The 18,576-nt window shown below is 45.5% G+C and overlaps 1 protein-coding gene across 5 annotated transcripts in view; it reads left to right on the top strand.

Moving 5' to 3' along the window:
- LOC101608607 (myosin VIIA and Rab interacting protein) overlaps positions 1-18,576 on the top strand; it is a 261,259-nt gene that overhangs the window by 123,327 nt on the left and 119,356 nt on the right. The window lies entirely within an intron of this gene.

Below are 18,576 nucleotides of genomic sequence, written 5' to 3'. Positions count from 1 at the left end.
GCTGCTGGGGTGAGACAAAGCCGAGGGTAGCGAGGGGGCCACACGGGAGCGGAAAGGGGGCTGGAGGTACGGCGCAGCTCCTCGCGTGCCCCATCCATCGCGGGGAAACTTCTCGCGCGCTGCTCTCACCCTTTCTCCGTGTAAGCGCCTACTGGATTCTCAGGAATTACGCTGCGGGCAGGGGACAGGATGGCGAATTGGGTGAGTGCTGATACGGTGGTCGCTCTGTGCCTCCGTGTTGGCCTCAGTAGAAGCCCACACATGCCCTGATCAACTTGTCCAGTGATAGAGGTGAGAGGTGACTGGCTGTAAGAGGCCAAGGAATAAAATGCAGGATTGTGCAGCAAAGGAGATGGCTCAGTGGATCAGGTACTTGTGCAAGCACGAGTCTGAATTCCAGCCCCCAGAGCCCATGGAAATGCCCCGTGAGTGTGGTGGCATACACCAAAGTCCCTGGGCTCAGCAGGCAGACGTGGCATCGTGGGGTAAGCTAGCCAGATAGACTCGCCGAGTCCGTGAGCTCTTGGTTCAAATGAGAGACCTTGCCTCAGTAAATACAGTTGAGAGTGATGGAGGAAGATGCTTGACATCAACCTATGATGTCCACACACACGTATACACACAAACACCCACCCGCACCTTCACACACATGTGCCCACGCATGTCTAAACATGCATATACACATGCAGCCACAACACAAACACATGCAAAATAAGTGAAACAGAATTGTGAAGTGTACGACCTCATGTGTTCCTTGGAGCCAACAGAGTGCTTCTTTGATATGCTGACTGCTTGGAGACCGGCGGGTTTGATACCCAGTGCCTGCGTGTAGTTTTCACCACTGCAAAGCCTCTGTTCACCCTGGATCTGCATCTACCCCACGGCCCTCCTTCCCGAGTGCTTCTTCCTTCAGCAGCCGTGCGGTGGGGAGCAAGGCAGGCTGGCTGGCAGGACCGCAGGCTTTCCTGGTGTGTGTGTGTGTGTGTGTGTGTGTGTGTGTGTGTGTGTGTGTGCGCGCGCGTGCGCGCACACGTGCATGGGGATGCCAGAGGTCAACCTCAGGGATCTTCCTCAGTCTCTCTTCACCTTACTCTTTTGAGACAGGATCTCTTGCTAAACCTAGAACACAACAGTTCACCTAGACTAACTACCCAGAGAGCCTCCGGGATTCTCTGTGCATGCCTCCCCCCAGTGCTGTAACGACAGGCACATACTATCATGCCTGGCTTTTGTAAAAGTATTTTATTTTTATTTATTTGTGTGAGAGACAGAGACGAAGAGAGAGAGGATGGGCACACCAGGACCTCCAGCCACTGCAAACAAACTCCAGATGCATGTGCCACCTTGTGTATCTGGCTTATGTGGGTCCTGGGGGAGTTGAATCTAGGTCCTCAGCCTTCACAGGCAGGTGCCTTAACCACTGAGCCATCTCTGCAGCCCTGCGCCTGGATTTCACATGGATGTTGGGGATGGAAGTCAGGTCCTCGTGCCTGTACAGCAGACACGTTGACTCACCGGGCCGTCTCTCCAGGCCCCCATCTTTCCCATCTTCCCTCATCTCTCCTCTCCTTGCTGCTTCGTGCTCATATTATTTAATATGTGGAGGCCTTGCATTCCCCACAGAGCTGTTTCATGAGGATCGCTGTTGAGTAAACCCCCTTGGGGTCTCCAAGGAGTTAGCTTCTGGGCTGTAAAGAATCAAGCAGCTCAGAGACATTGGCTAAGGCAGGAAAAAAGAAAAAAAGTGATTTATCAGCCTGTGTCTGCAGCTGGGTGCCTCCTAGGTCCTGCGCCTGACCTGTTGAACTGGACCCGGTCTAGAGACCACACGGCTGCTGAGCAGGAGGGGAAGAGCCCTGAGAGCAAGGAGACATGGCCGACTTGACTGTATGGAGTGATAGAACGCATGGCCTTTGGCTTCCATTTCTGACTGAAGTAAGGGCAGGAGCAGGTACCGAGATAAGGAAGTGGAATGTTGGAAGAAATTAGCAGAGGCTCGAGACAGGTATCACTGGAACTGGAGATGATGATTTTATTTATTTATACTTATGAGAGAAAGAGAGAGAGGATTGACATGCCAGGGCCTCTAGCCTCTGCAACCAAACTCCAGATGCATGTGTGACATTGTATGCATGCATGACCTTGTACACATGTGTCACCTTATGCATCTGGCTTATGTGGGTTCTGGAGAGCCAAACCTGGGTTCTTGGGCTTTGCTGGCCAGCACCTTACCCTGTAGGCCATCTCTGCGGCCCATGGAGATGTAGACTTTTGAGCAGAGTTCTGGCCTCTAGTCATGCATCTGTTTGCTCCCTGTGTTCCTGGGGTGTGTTTTTTTCCCAATCATACTCGGCTGTGTCTGTACAGAAATGTAGAAGGTGGCTGTTTGTTTCCCGCTGAACATTCTTCAGGAGTTTGAAGCAGGTCAGAGGGAATGGAGTTTCAGATATTAGTTAGAAAAGGACTAAAGACAAATTGGTAGAGTGAGGGAAGTCAAGACAGAACAGGGCTCTGGATGAACTGGAGTAAGAGGGGTTCACTTGGCAGGAGTCCCTGGTAAACCTGGAGAGCTTTACAGTGGGCATACTTACCAGATCTGGCCAGAAGTCAAGAAAATTCTCTGTGGGCCCCCCATGTGGAGTGGGAGAAGAGGCATATACAGAGAGGAAAGAATGAGCCAGCCGGCCAAGTGTTCATGAATAAGAGCCACTGGGTCCTGGGCGATGGCTCAGGCAGTAGGTAATGTGCTTGCTTTGCAAGAATGGGAAACTTGAGTTTGATCCCCAGAATCCATGTGAAAAATCCCACGTGTTTGGGACAGTGAGGAGACAGAGACAGGGCTGGGGCTCACTGTCCAGCCAGCCTAGCTGACTCGGTGAGTTGCAGGCGAGTGAGAGACCCTCCCTCAAAAACAAGGTGGACAGCACCTGAGGAGCAGTAGTCAAAAATTTCTCACTATGTTCTGCCACACCAGGCTTGTCCACACCTTGTTCCTGTCACCTCCTGACGTTCTAGTATGGTTTATTTATTTATTTCGATTGACAACTTTACACGTGTACTTGATGTATTTAATCATAACCCCTCCTGTTACCTCCTCTCTCTCGCCCTCCCCTGCTCTCTTCCACCAAACCCCTTCTTCGTCTTTCCAACCTGTCCCTTTTCTACTTTGATGTGTCTTTAATTTTTTTGGTTTATTTTTGTCTACTTATTTTAGAGAGACAGACAAACAGGAAAAGAAAAGTGCAGAGAGAGAGAGAGAGAATGGGTGTACCAGGGCCTCCAGCCACTGAAAATGAACTCCAGATGCATGTACCACCTTGTGCATCTGGCTTACGTGGGTCCTGGGAAATTGAACTGGGGTCCTTAGGCTTCACAGGCGAGTGTTTAACCACTAAGCCATCCCTTCAACCCCTTTGATATCTTTCTTATTTATTTATTTATTTATTTGATATATAGAGAGAATGGGCACGCCAGGGCCTTCAGCCACTTCAAACGAACTCCAGACGCATGTGCCCCCTTGTGCATCTGGCTAACATGGATCCTGAGGAATCAAACCTGGGTCCTTTGGCTTTTCAGGCAAGCACCTTAACCACTAAGCCATCCTCCAGCCCCTTTGATGTCTTTTTTTAAAAAATATTTTTGCCCTAGGTAATTCATGATGGAACATTGATGTTGCAGTCATCAAATTGTACTCACATCAGGTGGTTCCTGGACTCCCTCAGAGGCACACTGATTACAAGTGGAAGGACCGTTCTTCAAGGGCAACTCTGCCCAATCCAGTGCTGGGCTCTATCATTATATATATATATACATATACATATACATACATACATAGAGAGAGAGAGAGAGACAGATATATTTCATTATATGTATATTTTATTTTATAGTTTCTCAAGAAATTGCCAAATACTGAAAAATAAACTGTAAGAAATGGCAGTAAATGGCTGCTTGTGCTGCCTTTCAAATTTCCATCTCACAAGTCCGCCAACTTAATGAGGAGACAGGTAATCCCATTTGCTGTAGTCTTGTGAGGAGACAGGTAATCGGGTTACTGTAGTCTTGTGAGGAGATAGGTAATCGGGTTACTGTAGTCTTGTGAGGAGATAGGTAATCCTATTACCATAATCTTGTACGATTTCCATGTCAGCACATCCAGACAACTCCTGAGGACTGGAAGTAGAATGGGGGGAAATAAGGCCTGCTCCCAGAAGGGTAACTGAGAAAACAACCGATGCAGGTGTTCCCTGGTTTGACTTTGCTTTTTAAAGGATAGGGTTCACTGGAGATGAACCAGCCACAATCTGTAACTCCACCTTGCTCTTTGTTCTCAGCTCAGAGTCGAGGTGGTTCTGTTGATTAAGTTCACTTACAGCGTTTTAAGCATGTTGAGAAATGTTCTGCTTAATCATCACGACTGTAATTACAAATCACATGGGTAGTTCATCTTCGGCCTTTTGTTTCATGTGTTTTGCATTAAAATGTTCTTCTGTTATTGGTTCCAGCAGTATTTTTGAGCTTTGGTAGATTAACAGACATTAGATGAATTTATTCTATCATGAATGATGGATTCCTTATTTTGCAAGTGATACTGCAAGTGGAGAATCACAGAACCACGGCCTCTGTCAGTTTTTATTATGTGCAGATTCATCTTCCTGGGGGTCTACTGAGCAGACTCCTCCAGGCTTGCGGAAGGACACACAGAAGCTTCATTTCCTGAAGGTCTACTGAGCAGACCCATCCAGGCCTGGGGAAGAAGGACACAGAGAAGCTTCATTTCCTAAGGGTCTACTGAACAGACTCTTCCAGGCCTGGGGAAGAAGGACACACAGAAGCTGCATTTCCTGAGGGTCTACTGAGCCCATTATCCTTCAGGGTTGAATTGGTTCCTGAGTGATGCTCCTACTTTCCTTGGGAACAAATTGACTTTTCCAGAGCTTTGCCCCATTACAACAATTGTTCTTTCTGATTTTTTCATATATCAGTGTGTGCTATTACCTCTAGCTCAGACCCATCTGGGAGATTTGTGTTCAGAGAAGGAGAGAAAAAAAAAGTGTATTCTTAGAACTAAAAGCAGAATGCATTCCATTGTGCTTTGCTGTCTGCTTTATTTTCTTAGAGATTTTTTAGTTGCATATATTTTCCCTTGGACTTGAGCATCCTTTGCTTACATGTGATAATTTATTGATATTCGCAGAACACACATGGTTCATAAATTTCCATGCCTTTATTTTGGCATCAATAAAATACCACAGTGTGTTTTAGAGAGACATGTTTGTAGCACCCTTAAGAACATACAATATTAAATAAGAACCACTATGTGGAAGAGCATTCACAGAACTCAACAAGTGAGAGAAATTCTTGACCTCACTAGAAATTCAAGGGAGTAGAAAGAGTATATTTCAAGATGACTGTTTTTCTCATTAAATTACTGATTTTAAAAAAATCAGTCAGAGCCGGGCGTGGTGGCACACACCTTTAATCCCAGCACTCGGGAGGCAGAGGTAGGAGGATCGCCATGAATTCAAGGCCACCCTGAGACCACATAGTGAATTCAAGGTCAGCCTGAGCTAGAGTGAGACTCTACCTCAGAAAACAAAACAAAAAAAACCAAAAAAAAAAAAAAAAAGCAGTCAGGCTGGAAAGATGGCTCAGTGTATAAGGTCACTTGCTTGCAGTCTAAAGGGCTGTGTTCAGTTCCCTAGTAGCCACGTAAAGCCAGATGCGCAAAGTGGCGCATGCCTCTGGAGCTCGCTTGCAGTGGCAGGAAGCCCTGCTGCCCTCATTCTCTTTTTCGCTCCTTGCAAATAGATAAATAAAAATTACAGTTAAAGCAAAATCATTCTTGTCATTGTTGGCAAGTGCAGATTGAGATGACCAATCAAAAGTGGCAGTCTCTGCCATGGCTGATGAAATCGGAGGGACAGAACCTTCATGGACTAACACGTAGCAAGACCCAGTGATAGGTACAGCCACTTTCATCTAATCATTGTATTTTTTAAAATTTAATTTTTTTATATTAGAGAGAGAGCGAAGCAGACACAGAAAGAGAATGGGCATGCCAGGAGCTTCAGCTGCTGCAAACAAACTCCAGATGCCTGTGCCACCTTGTGCATCTGGCTTCCGTGGGTCCTGGGGAATGGAACTTGGGTCCTTCGGCTTTGTAGGCTGGCGCCGTGACCATTAAGCCATTCCTCCAGCCTAATAATTCCATTTTTGAAAACTTACAGCCAATGGCATTGTAAAATATTTGTAAATGTTATCTAAAATGAGTTGTTGGATGGAGAAATGGCTTAGCGCTTCAGGCACTTGCCTGTGAAGCATAAGGACCCTGGTTCAACTCCCTAGGGTTGGTGGCACAAGGTGCACATTCATCTGGGGTTCGTTTGCAGTGGCTGCAGGCCCTGGCGCAACCTCTCTCTCTCATTCATAAATAAATAAAATGAGTTTTATTTAGTTACTTATATTAATATTAATTAATATTATATTAAATGTTAATATTAAGATATTAATGTGAGGTACATTCATCTTGGCAGAATATGATGGGCCATTTAATATAACTTATGGATAGTATTAGCATGGGCAAACCCCAATATTGAATGTTAGCCACAAAACTGATGTGAGCTATGTACATATGACCACTATGCAATAAAGAAAGCACAGGGAAAAAAAGACTGAAAGGAAATACATTGTCATTACTATTAGGAGTAGTCTTTTTTTTCACAAGGTGGTTTGCCAACCCACCCTTTGAATTTTTGGCATGCCAGGAGCCACAATCTCAGGAGCCAAGGATAAGAGGAGATGAGAGGAGGCAGGAGAGAAGGGAGTTTATGATACGGAGCCCTCTGTCTGGCCTTGGGAAAGGGGGCTGCAGTAGAAGCTAGAAGCTGGTTTAACCATCACAGCTGGTATGCACCACCACACCCAGCTGACATCTTGGTGACATGTTGAAGACAACCTCTGAAACTATACAATGTTGCTATACCTAAATATATCTCCAATGCTCCTTAAAACCTTAGGGGAATAAGTAAATGAGAAATTCTGTCTTTTTCAAACACTGAACTACAAGGAGCTAGCAGTAGAAAACAATCTCTGGGACATAGAGAATGCTCCTCACTTAGCCCCGTCTGATGACATCGTCAAGAGAAAAGAACACTGGAGGTTCGTCTTTAAATTAATCCAAACTTTGAACAATTTGTCCTCATTTGCGAGGGGAAAATGCCAAAGATGTGACAATCACCTGTGACTCAGATGTTTGCTGACGTCTCTCCGATTTGTCTCCCATTACCCAGCTGTTCTGTAGCGAGGACACACCGAGAGGTACAGAAAATTAACCCCATAAAATGATGCAGCAGGGCCTCACTGGTTTCAGATGCCACTTCTTTTTTAAAGGACATTGAAATTTATTCGCTTTTGATGCATAACTTTGTTGCATGGAATTTTAGAAACTACATTTCATAAACTATATTATAAACCAGAGATCGCACGTGATCTTTCTCATTATTTTAGCATTCTTGAGAAGTGAGAGTGCGCAGCCACGTTCTTCGCCATGAGTCTCCACAGAATTCTCAAAAGAGTTGGTGGTACAAACAGCGCCCTTGTTTTGTTTTTGCGTGTCTGTGTGGGGAGGGCACACGTGCTTCAGGTGTCTGTGCATGTGTGCACACATGTATGAGGCCAAAGAACCACCTCAGGTGTCGTTCTTAGGTAGGCTGTGTACTTCTTTTTTAAAATTTGTTTTTGCTTTCTTGAGGTAGGGTCTCACTTTGGCCCAGGCTGACCTGGAATTCACTATGTAGTCTCAGGGTGGCCTCAACCTCATGGCAATCTTCCTACCTCTGCCTCCCAAGTACACCCAGCTCTTTAGAAAATATTTTTTGTTGTATTTTATTTATTTCTTTGAGAGAGAAGGAGAACGAAAGTGGCAGAGAGAGAGAGAGAATGGGTACACAGGGGCCTCTAGCCACTGAAAATGAACTCCAGACACATGCACCGCCACCTTGTATATCTGGCTTTATGTGGGAATTGGGGAATCGATCCCCATTCTCAGGCTTTGCAAGCAGGCATCAGATGCCACTTTTGAGGGCTTCCATCTGGGTCCAATATGCCCTTTTTGCATATACATTGTGTGTGTGTGTGCGTGTGCAGAAGTGTACACACCACGTGAACGCGTGCCGACGTGAGAGAGCCCTGGGCATCCTGTCACCACGTGCTGTTTCCTTGGACAGACTTTCACTGAATGGGCCCGAACTGCAGGTGTGTGGTGAGGCAGGCTGACCGCATGCCCCAGTGATTCGTCTGTCTCTGAGTTACAGGCACTGATGGTCATGCTCAGCTGCTCACATGGGTGCTGGGCACCAAACTCAGGATGAATCAGTGCCCCCGGCTTGTATGGCACGTGCTCTTACCCACCAACCCATTTCTCTAGCCCTTAACACATCTTTAAAAAAATCAACATTATGTATTTATTTATTTGAGTGAGGGGGAGAGAGCGAGGCAGACACAGAGAGCGAATGGGCACACCAGTCTCTCCAGCCACAGCAAATGAACTCCAACTGCATGCACAACCATATGCATCTGGCTTATGTGAGTACCAGGGAATTGAACCTGAGTCCTTAGGCATTACAGGCGAGCTCCTTAACCACTAAGCCATCTCTCCATCCCTTAAATATGTTCATTTGAAAGCTGAGAATGAATGAATATGGGTGTGCCAGGGCCTCCAGCCACTGCAAACAAACTCCCGACGCGTGTGCCCCTTTGCACATCTGGCTTTACATGGGTACTGCGGATTCGAACTCAGGTTGTTAGGTTTTGCAGGCAAGACCTTAACCACTACGCCATCTCTCCAGCCCCCAATACACATTTTAATGAGAGAAACTGCCCCTCTCTTCTGGGCCAGGCCTGGACCAGGGTCTAGGCAGCGAGGTCATCTGGCAGCCCCAGAATAGGTTCCAGTTTTAATATTACATGGAGCTTCTGTTCAGCTAAATAATGGAGATGAGAGCACTGATTCAGAAGGACTGAGCTTTGTGACTCAGCCATATTGTACAGTACAAGGTGTGTGTGCGTGTGTGCGTGTGTGCGTGTTCATGTGTACATGTGGATGCCAGAGGTTGACTTCAGATGTCTACCTCAGGTGTTCACCACCTTATTTACCCAGGAAGAGACTCACTTGCCTCACTTGACTTACAGCTCACTTGCCAAGGTAGCCAACCTGCCTCAGGGGGCACATTATACCGTTGGCCCCTACAGTGTTTTGTTTTTTTTTTTCTTTTTCTTTTTTGGAGGCAGGGGGGGACTGGGTGTGGTGGCACACATCTTTCTGAGAGGAGAGAGAAAGAACATTTAAGAACATGTGGTGTTTGATTCAGGTGTCCCCCATAAACTTAGGTTCTGAATGCTAGGTTCCCAGCTGTTGGAGATTTGGAAACTAACATCTCTTGGAGGGAGTGTATTGTTGGGGGTGGGCTTGTGGGTGTTACAGCTATTGTCCTCTTGGCAGTGTTTGGCACACTCTCCTGTTGCTGTGGTCCATCTGTTGTTGGCCAGGAGGGTGATGTCCACCCTCTGCTCATGTCATCATTTTCCCCTGCCATCATAGAGCTTCCCCTCCAGTCTGTAAACCAAAATAATCCTTCTTTTTCCTCACATGCTGCTCTTGGTTGGGTGATTTCTGCCAGCAAGGCAAACCTGACTGCAACACAGAGAGAATTGGCATGCCAAGGCCTCCAGCCACTGAAATCGAGCTCCAGATGTGTGCTCCACGTTGTGCACATGCATTGCCTTGTGTGTCTGGCTTATGTGGGATCTGGGGAGTCAATCATGGGTCATTAGGTTTTGCACATGAGCACCTTAACTGCTGAGCCATCTCTCCAGCCCTGCATTGGGTTGTCATCACAATGCTTGATCCCTCCTTGCTAAGAAAGTCAGAAGGTATGCCCAAGATTGCAGAAAGCATCGTGCTTACCTGGAGATTACCAGTGATCCTTTGAGATCTACATCTAGGCACACCTTCTATTGGCAGATATAATCCATCAGGGATTTCTGTAGTCGCTGGAAGCACCCTTTGCCATGCCCTTCCTCATACCTCGTGATTCAGCTCCACGCTGGAGTTGGTTCTCCTCACGGAGGATGGTGTCTATGATGGAAACTCCTGTTCATGGGAAGCCAAACATTGTCCTCTGTCAGGAGTCCTCCCCCTTGGAGGAAGGGTGTGGGCTTGGCGACTTCTTGAGGTTGTTTTTCATCTGGGATCTACCCATTAAATCCATGTGTGCTGCATGCGACAGCGCTGGATTTGAATTCTGGGGCAACCACTTACTTGCTCATGAGCCTGGGTATGTCAAGTCATACAACCTTTTAGAGTTGGGGAAAACCAACACTTCCCTGAAAGTTTATTATAGGGGGAAAAAAGTGGGAGATACAGCATATGAGTCACTTAGTAAGTCCTAGCTGCAGTAACTGGGAGGTCTTGCTACATTATTTTCATCTTGAGGTCACTAAGTAGATATTTTCTTCACTTTATAAAATATTAAAAAGCGTATTATTACCTCTGCACATAAAGTCATTTTCTCAACTTGTAGCACTTTCCTCTTAGCACTCTAAAATGATTTAATTTTTATATAATTAGTTTCCACCATTTCTTTCCTCATGTTGACCCAGGACAGTTAAAGATATCCCCACTTGGGAATTATAAATGAAGAGACTTGGAACCTTCAGGAAAATGTAGCAAGTTCTCTCAGTAGGTGTTTGAGGATATTAAAACCATCATTTAATAACTTTAAATGTGTATTACTTTTAAGTTTTAGCATCCCTCAGGACCTGAACCGTGCGTGGAGAGGAACATTGCTCCAGTACAAACAGCCAGGGCACATTCTTTGTACCACAAAACATAGTGCTTTATAGCTGTGGATGTGACCCAGCTTCATGCTTTTGCTCTGTTTTCCCCACCACGATGAAATGTCCCCTGGAAACCAGAAGCTGAAATCCTCTCCGTCCACAAACCACTTCTGGTCTGGTATCTTGTTCCAGCCGTGAGACAGTTTCTGACACAGTGGGTCGTGTTAGGTAAACTAAGGCAGGTAATCAGAGTGGTTTGTCTCCATTCTTTATTTTAGTGGTATCATTAAAGACCTTTTATTTTAGACTGTGCATCCAGAATTTTGTGAAGTCATCATAATCCTGGGTGATTTTGTGGAACGGAACATCCTACCAACTGACATAAATTAGGCAACATGAACAAAAAAAAAAAAAATCCTTGTGATTTTTAAGCCAACTGTTGGTGGAGGCTAATATAATAAAGCCTAACCTTTCCTGATTAATGCAGTCACCTGCCTTGCTGTCTTGTTCCCCATGAAGGGGGGCTAAGTTGTTTATCCGTTTTAGCTGTCATAAAACAGTCCTCATAAAACTTTTTTGGCTGTTTCCCGTATATGCTTACGCAGGAATTTTTCCAGGGCACACAGCTGACCCTGGCTCCTAAGGTGTAGGATAGCCATTTTACTAGAATATTACTCAAGTGTTCTTCAACAAGATGATCATGGTTTAGAGTCTCATAGTTGGTAGAAGAGTCACTTTGCTACATCCTTACTAACAGTTGATATATCTATCTGTATCCGTATCTGCCTATCTAGCTTCTTTGTGTATGTCTGTACATATACTCATGTGTGTAGTGTGTGGGGTGCACACGTGCCACAGTGCGTGTGTGGAGCTCAGAGGATGGCTTTTGGGTTGGTCCTCACCTTTGCCCCTCAGATGAGGCAGGGTTTGTCTCTCTGGATTTCACCCCACAGTTGTTTTCAGTGTTCGCCTCAAGCTCCTGGGAAATTCTCCTATCTCTGTTTCTCGTATCTCCTTCAGCTGTCTGGGATTTGAAGTCCACCAAGACTTCCAGCTTATGACTTGGGGTCTGGGGATCAAACCCAGGCATTCAGATATAAATGGCAAGCCCTTTATCCACTGGGCTGTCTCCCTCAACCTCTATGATATATTTTAAATTCTTACAAGTCTGATATGTAGAAAATAAGTACAAATGATACTTATAGTTGAAGTGAAGTTTTACTTGCAAGATACAAATTAAAGTTTTATTTGCATTTTGCCTTACAAATGGATTTATTATACATCCCTATGTAAACATATGTATGTATAGATAGATAGATAGAGAGCCGTTTATATTTTTATTGATAAATCATCTATTTATAAAATTTGCTCAAGTTTTCTTTTTCTTAATGACAAGACATTCTTTTTTATCCATCCATTACTTTGTTCTGAGTATCTTATCCCAGGCTATGGCCAATTCTTTCATTTCTTGGTAAATGTGCATGGCTGCCTGCTTCTTCCAGACACGACTCCCTCTGTGTTGCCTTATTCATCCTCCTTTATCTAACCAACCCATGTTCTGCAAAAAGGCTCCGGGGCTTCTCACAGCCCACACGAGCCATTTTCCCATTGGTCTAGGCCGGCGTTACGCGGCTGCCCTGAGAAGGGCGAGAGCACCACGCAGCCAGCGTGAGCGGGACGTTGAGACGGATGTCTGCACCCACCCGGGGTTTCCCACTCACATGGTGGGGCTTTCTGGAGAGACGTGGATGCTTCATGCCAATCCAGGTGCCAAGCCAAGCAGAGACAGTAGACAGGAGCCTAATGCTGTCCAGGGAGTGGGGCAGGGAGAGGATCTGGCGTGCAGTGTGAGACCTTCAAGAGTGGAGTGACTGAGTTTTCTTATTCTCACCCAGGTCAAAGGACAAAAAGAGGAGACGGGTGAACAATGTTTGGGGCCTCAAAGCTTCTCGTCAAACATCAGAAAAAGGGGGTGTTTTTCTGTGTTTCATAAGGCATCATTAATTTTATCCCTTGGAGCTCACCCCTGCTTTGACCATTGTGTCTGAGAACCGTGAGTTCTAGCTTGGCTTTGGAGAGACCAGAAAAGCAGAAATGCCTTTATTCTATTTTAGACCAGAAAGTTTCTGTCCATATGTCTCTTTATAAATGATAATGGTGACATAAGATAGCTCTGCCACTTTTAGTTTGTAAACTGTGTCCTTATGGACTCGGAATCTTTCTTTTTTTATTCCAAGGGATTTAAAACACCGACAAAATGTTTGTGTCTTAGGCTCTTTCATTCATGACCTGCTAAAGACCCACGAAATACCAGGTCCCATTCGTGTTCCACTGGGGAGGATGGAGGAGGGCATGAGCCCCCGACCCTCCCTGGGGCGTTGCTGGGAGGAGGGAGGCATTTCTTGCAGTGGAATCGCCACTGGGAAATCGCATGTGCTCAGTAAATAATCCTCAACCCATGGTCTTGCAAGCAACCCTAACTAAACTCAGTTGATCCCCTTCATACACAAGGGGAAAAAAGACACCCAAGTAGAAGAGAGATTAGTTGGGCAGAAGGAATTCAGAGGAAGAGGAATGGGGAGGGAGGTCATGAGAAGGTGATAAGAGAGAATTAAGTTTAAAATACATTATATACATGTATAAAATTGGCAATTCAGGTACACAAGGTAGTGCATATACCTAGAGTTCATTTGTAGTGGCTAGAGGCCCTGGCATTCCCATTCTCTCTCTTTATCTGCCTCTTTCTCTCCCTCTCTCCCTCTTAAATAAATGAATAAAATTGGCAGCAATGTTTTCTTTTTTTAAAGGAATATGTCCTAGTCACTGCTATTTTTCAAGTAATGTAAACATGTATAAGGCATGCTTAAGGATTTTAAAGGTCCACGGTTACATCTTTATCAACATGAAGGATCTGTGTATCAGACTTTTATATGACTCAAACAAAACAAAGACACAGAGTTACATAAATTGAGTTGGATATGGTTTCAAAGTCATTTATGAGACATGGATGAAAGTGTTGCTAACTTTGATTAAAGATTTCTTTATATCATAGATTTAAAAATTTTTAAACCTTTACTTAAGAGAGAGAGAGAAATTGGCATACCAGGGTCTCAGCCACTGAAATCGAACTCCAGATGCTTGCGCCACATACTGGGCATGTGTGACCTTGTGCTTGCCTTATCCTTGTGTGTCTGGCTTACATGGGATCTGGAGAGTTGAACATGAGTCCTTAGGCTTCGCAGGCAAGTCTTTAACCACTAAGCATCTTTCCGGCCCTATATCATAGATTTTTAAAGACCCTTTTGGTATGAAATATTGGAATATTTTAAAGCCTCACATATAGTGTAATAGTTATATTAAATACATTTTGTTTTAAAATAAATGAAGACTCCAGAGTGTGCCATGTCTACACAACTCTACACAGAATATTGAGACATAATTTTGATTTATAGTCCAATCCCATCAACTTGATTATAATAAGATGCCCATGATTTTACATCTTAATGTCTTACAATCAAATGTATCTTAAAAAGAGTATTAAAATGTTCTTGTCAGGCTCCAGGGAAAGAATAAATTGTAATTATAATTACTTGTTCACTTGTAGATGGCCCTTGAGTGAAAGGTCTATTCTCAATTGAATGCTGTGGCTGGTGGGACCATGTGCCCTTTTTATGTGGCTAACCTGAGATGATTATCCCTTAGATGTCTTTAGCCATCTTGAGACAGCAAGTTGAAGAAAGTTATTGTGTTTTCAAACAGTCCCATGTTATTCAAGGCTGTTATTTCAGTTGCCTTCTTATCATTGGGACAAACACCTGATCAGAAGCTGCTTATGGGAGGAAAGTGTTAATCTCAGGCTTTTAGTTTCAAGGAGAAGTTTCTTTTTCATTTTATTTTTTTATTGACAACTTCCATAATTATAGACAATGAACCATGGTAATTCCTTCCTCCCCACATTCCCCTTCACAGCTCCACTCTCCAACATATCCCCTTCCCTCAAGGGGAAGTTTCATCATGTGGAGAAAGCATGGCAGAGCAAGAGGCTGGGCATCACATCTTGCCATGAAAGCTAGAAGGTACCAGTGAGAGTGAGCTGGTTGGTGAACACCCAGTAGGGCTGGAGTAATCAACCGAAAGGTCCTTCCTCAGTGACAAACACCCTCCAGCAAGGCTCTGCCTCCCAAAGCCTTCACCAGTGACATGCTCTCCAGTGAGGCTCCACCCCCAAAGGCCCCACCAGTCACACACCTCCTCCAGCAAGGCTCCACCTCCCAAAGGCCCCACCAGTCACACACCTCCTCCAGCAAGGCTCCACCTCCCAAAGGCCCCACCAGTCACACACGTCCTCCAGCAAGGCTCCGCCTCCCAAAGGCCCCACCAGTCACACACCTCCTCCAGCAAAGCCCCACCTCCCAAAGGCCCCACCAGTCACACACCTCCTCCAGCAAGGCTCTGCCTCCCAAAGGTCCCACCAGTCACACACCTCCTCCAGCAAGGCTCCGCCTCCCAAAGGCCCCACCAGTCACACACCTCCTCCAGCAAGGCTCCGCCTCCCAAAGGCCCCACCAGTCACACACCTCCTCCAGCAAGGCTCCGCCTCCCAAAGGTCCCACCAGTCACACACCTCCTCCAACAAGGCTCCACCTCCCAAAGGCCCCACCAGTCACACACCTCCTCCAGCAAGGCTCCACCTCCCAAAGGCCCCACCAGTCACACACCTCCTCCAACAAGGCTCCACCTCCCAAAGGCCCCACCAGTCACACACCTCCTCCAGCAAGGCTCCACCTCCCAAAGGCCCCACCAGTCACACACCTCCTCCAGCAAGGCTCCGCCTCCCAAAGGCCCCACCAGTCACACACCTCCTCCAGCAAGGCTCCACCCAAAGGCCTCACCAGTCACATACCTCCTCCAGCAAGGCTCCATCTCCCAAAGGCCCCACCAGCTAGGGATCAAGCATGAGGCTTCACCACAAACACATGAGGCTATGGAGGGCATTTCAGATGTCAAACCACCACACGTGACTTGTTGACAAGCTTTGGTATCCAGTGGTACATGTGGAAGCTGGTATTGGTCTTAGAACCTTCACTCCTCAATGCAGGAACTTCAGGGAGTCAGTCCATGACTGCCTTCAGTATGACTAAAGCTTCAGAAAGGAAACAGGTCAATAGTGGCTGACAACAGGAAGAAGTCACGTGTGGGAAGGGATAAGAAAGTGATGGTCACAAAACAAAAAGGAGATGCCACTAGCCCTGGGAAGGACTTCATCAGCCTTCCCTTTTCCATCATTCTACACAGTATCTTTCTTGTTCTTTGTCTTGGTGCACAGTTGAACCTGACTTCACCATGCCATGAAGGGAGGGATATGTATGGTGTTTTCATCTGTGTATTGAACAGCTTTAGCACTGTGCCTGACATACAGCGGATGCTGAGGAAAGGGGAACTGACATCTAAGGAACAGACTGTGTCATGGACAAGTGAAGAAGCATGTGGAATGGATCGGTAATGCTTCAACTGTATTAGTGGCGTAGATAGGCTCTTTTCCTCGCTGGGAGGGGAGTGGTCTTCACAGTGACAGTGGAGGAACCCACAGCTTAGGATACAACTATTGGGTGAACTCTTTCTTTTTTTCTCAATTTTTTTTATTAACGACTCCATGATTATAAAAAATATCCCATGGTAATACCCTCCCTCCCCCGCTTTCTCCTTTGAAACGCCATTCTTCATCATATCTCCTCCCCATCTCAATCAATCTCTTTTTTATTTTGATGTCATGATCTTTTTCTCCTATTATGATGGTCTTGTGTAGGTAGTGTCAGGCACTGTGAAGTCATGGATATCCAGGCCATTTTGTGTCTGGGGGAAGCACATTGTAAGGAGTCCTACCCTTCCTTTGGCTCTTACATTCTTTCTGCCACCTCTTCCTCAATAGACCATGAGCCTTGGAAGGTGTGATAGAGATATTGCAGTACTGAGCACTCTGGTCACTTCTTTCCAGCACCATGATGACTTCTGAGTCATCCCAAGGTCACTGCCATCTGAAAAGGGAAGCTTCTCTACCAAAAATGAGAGTAGCATTAATATATGGGTATGAACATTAAGAGAAGTGCTTACTGGGCAGTTTGATAAGCACAGTATATACATTTAGCCAGACAGCATCAGACGTTACACCCCTAGGGCTCATGACTACCGCAGTTTTAAGTTGATTTAGGTAGATCATATAAATCAAGGAAATCATCCATTTCTTTCAGATTTCCTTACTTAGTGGAGTATATGTTTTTATAGTATATCCCTATGATTTTTTGGATTTCTCTGGTATCTATTGTGATGGTGCCTTTTTCATCTCTAATTAATAAATTTGTGTCTCTTCTCTCTTTCTTTTGATCAGATTTGCTAAGGGATTATCAATCTTGTTTATCTTTTCCAAGAACCAACTGACCTGGCGTAATCCCAGTTACCTTTTGGGATGATTTTGGTCTCAGTTATGTGCGCTCCTGCTTGGGTCCCTCTTTGGTGCACTGTGGGTTCAAGTAGGCTGGCTGGGTCATTGGATCGCTGCCCTGGTCGGCGGTGCTGCGTGCTGTGATCTCCCTTCCTCTGGTCTCTGGTGCTTTCTGGTGTTTGCACTGGCAGTGGGGGAGGGCAGGCTGTGGATGGTGGCTCTAGTTCTCTCCCTGGTCCACATGATCCTCTGCCTTGTAAAAACAGCCTCCAGTGTGAGTGGAAAATCCCCTCACCTGGCTTCTCCTGCAGCTCAAGCTGAGCCTTGCAGCTGTGGCTCCGTGGACCTAGTACCACCACTGCTGGCGCCGCTTCTGCCTGCCTGTGTGGGCTCTGGATGCTCTGGATCTCTATGCTGCCATTGGTAATTTCTTATACACCTCACTTTTTAGAAGAGTGTATTTTGCCAAGACTATATGATATTCATAGCTACTGTGAAACCTGATAGTCTATCATGATCATGAACATCATGGTTGACTTTAAGCACTTGAGCCTCTTTTCCCATTGCTGTGTATATGTTTATGGCATGTGCACATGTGTATGCATATTCATAAGTGTGTGGGCACACACGTGTACAGGTACATGCATATGGAGGCCAGAGGCTAAGACCTGCTGTTTCCTCCATCATTTTACAATTTATTTTTTAAAATATTTTTATTAGTGGCACATGCATCTGGTGTTCGTTTGCAGTGGCAAGAGACCCTGGCGCTCCCATTCTCACTCTATTTATCTATGTGTGTAAATAAATAAATAAATAAATAAATATATAAGTAAATATTTTTGAAAAGCACACAGTCTCGGTACTGGAGAGATGGCTTAGTTGTTAAGGCGCTTGCCTGTAAAGCCTAAGGACCCAGGTTGGGTTTGTTTGCCATAGCTGAAGCACCCATTCTCTGTGTGTGTGTCTCTCTGTGCTTGCAAATAAATAAATAAAATAAAAATATTTTCATTGGGTCTGGAGAGATGCCTCGGCAGTTTAAGTGCCTGCCTGCAGAGCCTCACTACCCACATTGGCCCAGTACTCATGTAAAGCCAGGTGCACAAAGTAGCGCGTGCATCTGGAGTTTGTTTGCAGCAGCTGGAGGCCCTGACACAACCATTCTCTCTGTCTCTTTTCTCTCTATCTTCCTCTCTGCTTGCAAAAAAATTAAATATTAGCTGGATGTGGTGGCGCTTGCCTTTAATCCCAGCAATCGGGAGGCAGAGGTAGGAAGATCTCTGTGAGTTTGGTCACCCTGAGAC

This window comes from Jaculus jaculus, chromosome 17 (genome assembly GCF_020740685.1).
Source record: "Jaculus jaculus isolate mJacJac1 chromosome 17, mJacJac1.mat.Y.cur, whole genome shotgun sequence".
Taxonomy (NCBI): Eukaryota; Metazoa; Chordata; class Mammalia; order Rodentia; family Dipodidae; genus Jaculus; species Jaculus jaculus.
Note: the sequence above shows the minus strand (reverse complement) of the source record. Positions and strands in the feature narration are given on the sequence as shown.